At 45.4% G+C, this 8,725-nt stretch overlaps 1 pseudogene; it reads right to left on the bottom strand.

Moving 5' to 3' along the window:
* Positions 1-5: 5 nt before the first annotated feature.
* Positions 6-5,458, bottom strand: LOC106609313 (uncharacterized; annotated as a pseudogene).
* Between the last annotated feature and the right edge of the window lie 3,267 nt (positions 5,459-8,725).

Below are 8,725 nucleotides of genomic sequence, written 5' to 3' on the forward strand. Positions count from 1 at the left end.
GATCCTCAAGAGGATCCCTCAGAGCCCGCTGAATGTGTGGTCTTCTGTACACAGACTGGGGCGTCCACGTTAGACCCAGAGGATCCCTCAGAGCCCGCTGAATGTGTGGTCTTCTGTACACAGACTGGGGCGTCCACGTTAGACCCAGAGGATCCCTCCGAGCCCGCTGAATGTGTGGTCTTCTGTACACAGACTGGGGCATCCACGTTAGACCCAGAGGATCCCTCCGAGCCCGCTGAATGTGTGGCCTTCTGTACACAGACTGGGGCGTCCACCTTAGACCGAGAGGATCCCTCAGAGCCCGCTGAATGTGTGGTGTTGTTCTCTAAGAAACCACCATCCTCTAGTTAGGCCTTCTTGACGATGGGACTGAGGCTCATCTCCTCAGACGTCTCTGAAAGATGTGGTTCAATCTGCCGGTCAAAGTGCCAAACTGTGAGTTCCTTGTCCAAAGGTTCATCGAGCGCCTCGCTTTTTATACTGGGTTCGCTGTCAACTGTGATGTCTGGCGAGTTGAACTCTGACCCTGTAGTAGCACAGAGGCTCTCTGGGGTAGCTGTGGGGGAGATGTTCTCCGACGCGACGCTCTTCTACCAGAGTCTAAGTTGCTATCTGGCGTCTTTCCATACCTGAACCGGTCAAGCACAGACTTGCCCACAGGGGAACATTTCACTGCACCTTGACTGGATTTCAAAAGAGATTGTAAAACTTGGCCTGTGTGTGTTCTGACTCTTCTCAGAGCCTCCAAAGAAAGACTGCAGCTTCTTCTGGGTTGGACCAGTGTTAGCAGCCTTTGTAGTGTTCGACTTAGCCCCGGTGCCTGGGCTGTTGTGCATGGAGAAAGCAGATTTTAAGCCAGCCATTGAGAGATGATCTGGGACTTGGAATCACAGGTTCAAAATAATATCCAGCTTTGGGAGGCGTTGTCTCAGATGGAACCACCTGAACCTTCCATTTCAGACGGAGGCTCCGCAGGTCTGTAGGAACCTAGCAAAAAGATCAAACTCAACATTAATTCAAACCGATGAAACACAGCAGGATCAAATGAAATGTTATTTGTCAAATGAGCCAAATGCAACAGGTGTAGACCTTATAGCGAAATGTTTACTTACAAGCCCTTAACCAACAATACAGTTAAGAAATATACCTAAAAAAAGAAATAAAAGTAACAAATAATTAAAGAGCAGCAGTAAAATAACAATAGCGAGGCTATATACATGGGGTACCGGTACAGAGTCAATGTGCGGGGGCACCGGTTAGTCAAGGTAATTGAGGTAATATGTACATGTAGGTAGAGTTATTAAAGTGACTATGCATAGATAATAACAGAGAGTAGCAGCAGCATAAAAGAGGGGTGGCAATGCAAATAGTCTGGGTAGCCATTTGATTAGATGTTCAGGAGTCTTATGGCTTGGGGGTCGAAGCTGTTTAGAAGCTTCTTGGACCTAGACTTGGCACTCTGGTACCGCTTGCCGTGCGGTAGCAGAGAGAACAGTCTATGACTAGGGTGGCTGGAGTCTTTGACAATTTTTAGGGCCTTCCTTTGACACCGCCTAGTATAGAGATCCTGGACAGCAGGAAGCTTGGCCCCAGTGATGTACTGGGCCGTACGCACTACCCTCTGTAGTGCCTTGTGGTCGGAGGCTGAGCAGTTGCCATACCAGGCAGTGATGCAACCAGTCAGGATGCTCGCAATGGTGCAGCTGTAGAAACTTTTGAGGATCTGAGGACCCATGCCAAATCTTTTCAGTCTCCTGAGGGGCAATAGGTTTTGTCGTGCCCTCTTCACGACTGTCTTGGTGTGCTTGGACCATGTTAGTTTGTTGGTGATGTGGACGCCAAGGAACTTGAAGCTCTCAACCTGCTCCACTACAACCCCGTCGATGAGAATGGGGCCATGCTCGGTCCTCCTTTTCCTGTAGTCCACAATCATCTCCTTTATCTTGATCACGTTGAGGGAGAAGTTGTTGTCCTTGCAGCACATGGTCAGGTCTCTGACCTCCTCCCTTTAGGCTGTCTCGTCATTGTCAGTGATCAGGCCTACCACTGTTGTGCCATCGGCAAACTTAATGATGGTTTTGGAGTCGTGCCTGGCCATGCAGTCATGAGTGAATAGTGAGTACAGGAGGGGACTGAGCACGCACGCCTGAGGGACCCCCGTGTTGAGGATCAGCGTGGCGGATGTGTTGTTACCTACCCTTACCACCTGGAGGTGGCTCGTCAGGAAGTCCAGGATCCAGTTGCAGAATGAGTTGTTTAGACCCAGGGTCCTTAGCTTAGTGATGAGCTTTGAGGGCACTGTGGTGTTGAACACTGAGCTGTAGTCAATGAATAGCATTCTCACATAGACGTTCCTTTTGTCCAGGTGTGAAAGGGCAGTGTAGAGATTGCATAATCTGTGGATCTGTTGTGGCGGTATGCAAGTTGGAGTGGGTCTATGGATTCTGGGATAACGGTGTTGATGTGAGCCATGACCAGCCTTTCAAAGCACTTCATGGCTACATATGTGAGTGCTACGGGTCGGTAGTCATTTAGGCAGGTTACCTTAATGTTCTTGGACACAGGGACTATGGTGGTCTGCTTGAAACATGTTGGTATTACAAACTGAGACAGGGAGAGGATGAAAATGTCAGTGAAGACCCTTTCTTGTTGGTCAGCGCATGCTCGGAGTACACGTCCTGCTAATCCGTCTGGCACTGCGGCCTTGTGAGTTTTGACCTGTTTAAAGGTGCTACTCACATCGGGTGTGGAGATCGTGATCACACAGTCATTTGGACAGCTGATGCTTTCATGCATGTTTCAGTGTTACTTGCCTCAAAGCGAGCATATAAGTAATTTAGCTCGTCTGGTAGGCTCGTGTCACTGGGCAGCTCTCGGCTGTGCTTCCCTTTGTAGTCTGTAATAGTTTGCAAGCCCTGCCACATCCGATGTGCGTCGGAGCCAGTGTAGTCCAATTCGATCTTAGTCCTGTATTGACGCTTTGCCTGTTTGATGGTTCGTCGGAAGCCATAGCGGGATTTCTTAAAAGCTTCTTGAAAGAGGCAGCTCTACCCTTTAGCTCAGTGCTGATGTTGCCTGTAATCCTTGGCTTCTGGTTGGGGTATGTACGTACAGTCACTGTGGCGACGTCATTGATGCACTTATTGATGAAGCCAGTGACTGATGTGGTGTACTCCTCAATGCCATCGGAAGAATACTGGAACATATTCCAGTCTGTGCTAGCAAACCAGTCCTGTAGCTTAGCATTGGCTTCATCTGACCTCTTTTTTTATTCACCGAGTCTCTGGTACTTCCTGCTTTAATTTTTGCTTGTAAGCAGCAATCAGGAGAATATAATTAGGGTCAGATATGCCAAATGGAGGGCGAGGGAGAGCTTTTTACGTGTCTCTATGTGTGAAGTAAAGGGGATCTTGAGTTTTTTCCCTCTGGTTGCACATTTAACATGCTGGTAGGTAAAACGGATTTAAGTTTCCCTGCATTAAAGTCCCCAGCCACTAGGTGCCTCTGGATGAGCGTTTTCCTGTTTGCTTATGGCGTATACAGCTCATTGAGTGCGGTCTTAGTGCCAGCATTGGTTTGTGGTGGTAAATAGACAGCTACGAAGAATATAGATGAAAACTCTCTAGGTAGATAGTGTGGTCTACAGCTTATCATGAGATACTCTACCTCAGGTGAGCAAAACCTTGAGACTTCCTTAGATATCATGCACCAGCTGTTGTTTACAAATATACATAGACCGTCACCCCTTGTCTTACCAGAAGCTGCTGTCCTTTCCTGCCGGTACAGTGTATAACCCCCCAGCTGTATTCATGTCGTCGTTCAGCCACAACTTGGGGAAACATAAGCTATTACAGTTTTTAATGTCCCGTTGATAGGATATTTTATTATCAATTGTACGTTGGCCAATAGTACCAATGGCAAAGGCAGATTAATCACTTGTCACCTGATTTTTTTTATTTATCGAGGCAAGCCAGTTAAGAACAAATTCTTATTTACAATGACTGCCTACACCGGCCAAACCTGGATGACGCTGAGCCAATTGTGTGCCGCCTTATGGGACTCCCAATCACAGCCAGTTGTGATACAGCCTGGATTCAAACCAGGGTGTCTGTAGTGACGCCTCTAGCACTGAGATGCAGTGCCTTAGACCACTGCGCCACTCGGGAGCCTGATCCTTACAGGGCACCCTGATCACCTACTGCGAAACCTCTGTCTCTTTCTCCTGCAAATGAAGGGGTGAGGGCCTGTTTGGGTGTCTGGAGTAAATCCCAAAATTATTTCTCCAATTCGAGGTGAGTAATCGCTGTTCTAATGTCCAGAAGCTCTTTTCGGTCATAAGAGACCGTAGCAGCAGAATTATGTACAAAATAAGTTATAAACAATGCGAAAAAACGAACAAAATAGCACGGTTGGTTAAGAGCCCATAAAACGGCAGCCACCCCTCTGGTGCCATTATCATCAAACCTTGGGATTGACAGAAAACTTTGGGATTGAAGCAGGTGTCCCTTGAAACACATGTATATTCCCCTGTATAAATGAAGGATAAATAAATAAATGAATAACTGTTGCAATGAGAACAAGCAGCTAAAAAGTGTGCTTACTTACTGGTCACGGGGAAAGATGTATGGTTGAGGCTGATCTTGTTGACTCCAGTCTCGTACAGAATATTTGACCCTTGTCTGGAGTAGCGTTCACATCCACACACTCTAAGGCAACAGTGATGTTCAATGCAACAAATGGATGTCTTTTAAACGTGTGATACACTTCATTCACATGTTTGGAGACCTTAGGAGTATCACATGGATGATTGTTGATGTAAAATAACTGTCTGTGGCACTCCTTATGACACAATGCTCTGGCTAGCGCTGGTGCAGACGATCTGGGTGCATTTGCCCTCTCTTGTCTGGTTGGTGCAGGTGATACGAACACCTGTAGAGATAATGCAGTAGGACTGGAGCACGTGAATCATCTTGGTGTATTCCTGCACACATACCAAAGAGAGAGCCCCATACATTATGCATTCCCTGCACCAGTTCTGAAGAAAATCCAACTAGTAGAATCCAACCAGTTAAAGTAGTGTATTGTAATACTTTTTTTGAAGAACACACCCTAGTTGATTATGTTTGACTCTGCCTTCGGCCAGGCACTTCAGAATGGCACATTGGAGATTCCACCACCTGCATCACTCCCTGGGGCTGAAGACCTGGGACCCGTTCTTCACGCCTTCGTCGGCAACGAGGCCTTCCCTTGAGACCCAACCTCATGAGGCCCTAAGCCACGTGTTCTCCACAACTACCTGCAGAGGTCATTCCAGGAGCTGTTCCGGATGGAGACGTCACGCCAAATGGTCACCTACCTGATGTCACCAGGGCAGGTGCCAACAACGCCCCCAGACAGGCACTCCAGGTGAGGGAGAAGCTGACCACCTACTTCTCACCGCCAGCAGGTGAAGTCCCATGGCAGTATGCCGTGGAGTGAAACGTCTCTTTTAAAGCCCCCTAACACCAAGGTTATTTTAAGAACCATCCACCTTTGTCCATAAAATAGCATTTTTCCCAGATTTTATGTCACCTTGTCTCTCTTCAATTGGAAGTTATCTTTAAGTGAAATTTGGGAGTAAAGACCACACCTTAACCCCTTCCCTCTCCCATTAACATCAGTATTATACACACCTGGCATGGTACATCAGGTGAGCAGGACCTCTAAGGTTGTATGATAACAATGGGAAAAGGTAACCTAGGGTCCATACAAATAGTACAGTTTTCCACCTACTTCACTGGTCTGACAAAATGCAGGTGCAAAAAAAAAAAAAAAAATTAGGAAGAGTGTAAGGAAGTCTGTGTGTAGCTGGTGTATGGGAGTCAGGCGCAGGACAGCAGATATGAGTAAATAACTGTATTTTACTCAACATATAATAAATGCAATACAAAAACAGAGCACAAAATAACAGACCTTCCTACATAGAAACAATCACTCACAAACAAACACGGGGGAACAGAGGTTAAATAATGAACAGGTAATTGGGGGATTGAAACCAGGTGTGTAAGACAAAGACAAAACAAATGGGAAATGAAAAGTGGATCGGCGATGGCTAGAAGGCCAGTGAAGTTGACCGCCGAACGCCGCCCGAACAAGGAGAGGGACCGACTTCGGCGGAAGTCGTGACAAAGAGAATGTGTTTTTACTTTCATCTTGTCTTAGATCTGCAAAGGTGAAGGGAAGAAATAAACAGATTAAGTCTAAATGAGATATTAATAAACAAATGAAACAACTGACTATGAAAACATAATTTAATAAATATTCAAGTACAGGAAAGAACGTGACAGGTATGTGTTGTAAAAACATTACAAAAAATAAAAACTATTGAAAGAGGTGTGTGTGTGCATGTACTGTATGTGCGTGTAAAAATATAAAAATGAACGTGTAATCTGTAAGAGAACAACAAGAGCATGTATTTTTGGCACAACTGCAGACAGATACAGGGACTACTCATAAAGCTTAGACATAGTAGGGGAACTTCAGACATGGCCATAAAGAGAGAGGACAGGGCACTGGAGATCTGAGGTACATAGAGGAGTGGAGGAGGTGAGTGTGTCTGAAAACAAAAAGTGAATGTGGAGCCACAATACAGGTAAACACATATGTCACCTTTAGTCTTGTAAAAGAACAACAAGAGCATCTGAATTCTCTGGTGTGTCAGTTTCAATTCAGTCAATTTTCATGCAATCTATGTACAACTAATAATGAATGCTATCCTAAGTATTGAGAAACTACTAACAAGGCCATAGTAAGCGGAATAAGAAGAGTTAGAAAATCTCAGTTGACAGTTGGAAAATCTCAGTTGCAGTTCCTTGATTCCTTGCGTCCTTTCCTCACCTCCTGCTCAAAACCCATGGAGAAGGTCAAAACAACAGCCAGACAACTCTCCTCTTCCTGTCCTTCCTGTGAGCTGGTCGGCTAAATTGACTCCATCTCTGGAAGGGAAGAGAAAAACAACACAAGCATCACATAATATAACACCATAAAAGGTGAGATTTATGTTAACTAAATACTGCTTGTATAGTGTAGTTAGTGGCATAAATATTGGAACAGTGTTGTAAAGTTGGTAATTCTTGCTGTTTACTCATGGAATTTGTATTTCAGATCAAAAGATGAATATGACAGGCAAATATTTAGACAGCAAACTGTATTAGGACATTTTCTAACCCAGAAACAACAGCTATACATTTGCCTCATATTAATCATTTGATCTGAAATACCAATTAGTCTACATGAGTATACTGTAAAAATGATCTACTTCACTGTCGCAATACTTATGACACCACCTGTGTTGTGGAGAAGAAAAAATAAAACATACCATTCAACTCGGCATAGAAAAGCAGCTGATGAATTTTAACCTTGAATGCTGCTTTTCTTTGCTGAGGCAGCCTCTTCAGGGTTAACACCAGGCTCATGGCAAAGAAGGTTTCTTCATCCTCCTTCCTGTGAGCATCAGGTTGGGCTGCATCCCTCTCGGTGGCTTGGAGAAGCCTCTGCTGAAATGAGTTGAGTGGATCTGGGGGCTGGTACCGCCGATGGCGCCTGGTGTGAAGTTGTTCCTCTTGGTTTCTCTCCACGGCCACATCCTGTTCAACAAGGTCCTCAGTGGTCACTTCCGTGAGGGTCTTAATAATCTCAGGTGGTCATAGATCCAGAGGTGCTTCCTTCATTTCATCATCTTCCAAGGCTACACCGGTGGTGGTCATACTTGTGGATGATGTAGAGGGTCTCACTGCACCGGTGGAGGCGGTGGTCTCACTTGTAAATGACGTAGAGAGTCTTGATGCACCGGTGGCGCCCACACTTGTGGATGATGTAAAGGGTCTGGCTGTAAAATTGCCACTTGTTGCCCTAGGCACAATAAATGGATCCAGCAAAGAAAGAATGTGGCAGAAGTGCCAAGGCTGCTGGCCTGAAGCTGCTGACCCAGACCTCTTCTTCTCTTTCTCTGCCCTTCTCTCTCTCTGTTACCTGTCCATGAGTCCTCTCCACTTCCTCCTAGTCTTCTTCTACATAGACATGAACATGATAAGCCAAACCATCACCTAGCATAACTATAGTTTTTAGATAGCTATCATGGACATGTCACCTACTATACACACAGACACACACATCTGACCAAATTATCAGAGTAGTATCTACCATTTCTATTTATCTGACATACACACTCACACTCTTTCAAACATGATTATTTGGGCAATATATCAGGGGTAGTAACTAGCATAATTTATATTACTATTTCTTTGACACACACACACAACCTTATTGGCTAGGTTAGCTATCTAGCCACATATAGCACAAGCTCACTACTAAACTGACTGGGCAATCCTACTATCGTGGACACTTGTCTCCAAGCAGAATTTTTTTGTGTTTATGTCACTGTAGCTGTCAGCAGTTGTGTCAAAAAGACACGGTTTTGAGGATACTGAACATGATTCTCTCCTCCATGTGTCCAACCGCATGCGACCGTCTGCAAAAGATACCTGCATCAGTATCGTTGCATAGCTGCGCAAAATGTTATGCAGCGTTGATGCAATTCATAATCGGTGTGTTCGAAGCGTTAAAGTTGTCCTCCTCCTCCTTATGTTGAAGCATGCGTCTCTCCGACCGCGCGCGCTTGTTTAGATTGGTCGCGAGTGAATTTGTGTGGAACGCGCAAGTCTGCCACTCATCTTTGAAAAGAAAA

The sequence above is a fragment of the Salmo salar genome, chromosome 01 (genome assembly GCF_965601325.2).
Source record: "Salmo salar chromosome 01, fSalSal1, whole genome shotgun sequence".
Taxonomy (NCBI): domain Eukaryota; kingdom Metazoa; phylum Chordata; class Actinopteri; order Salmoniformes; family Salmonidae; genus Salmo; species Salmo salar.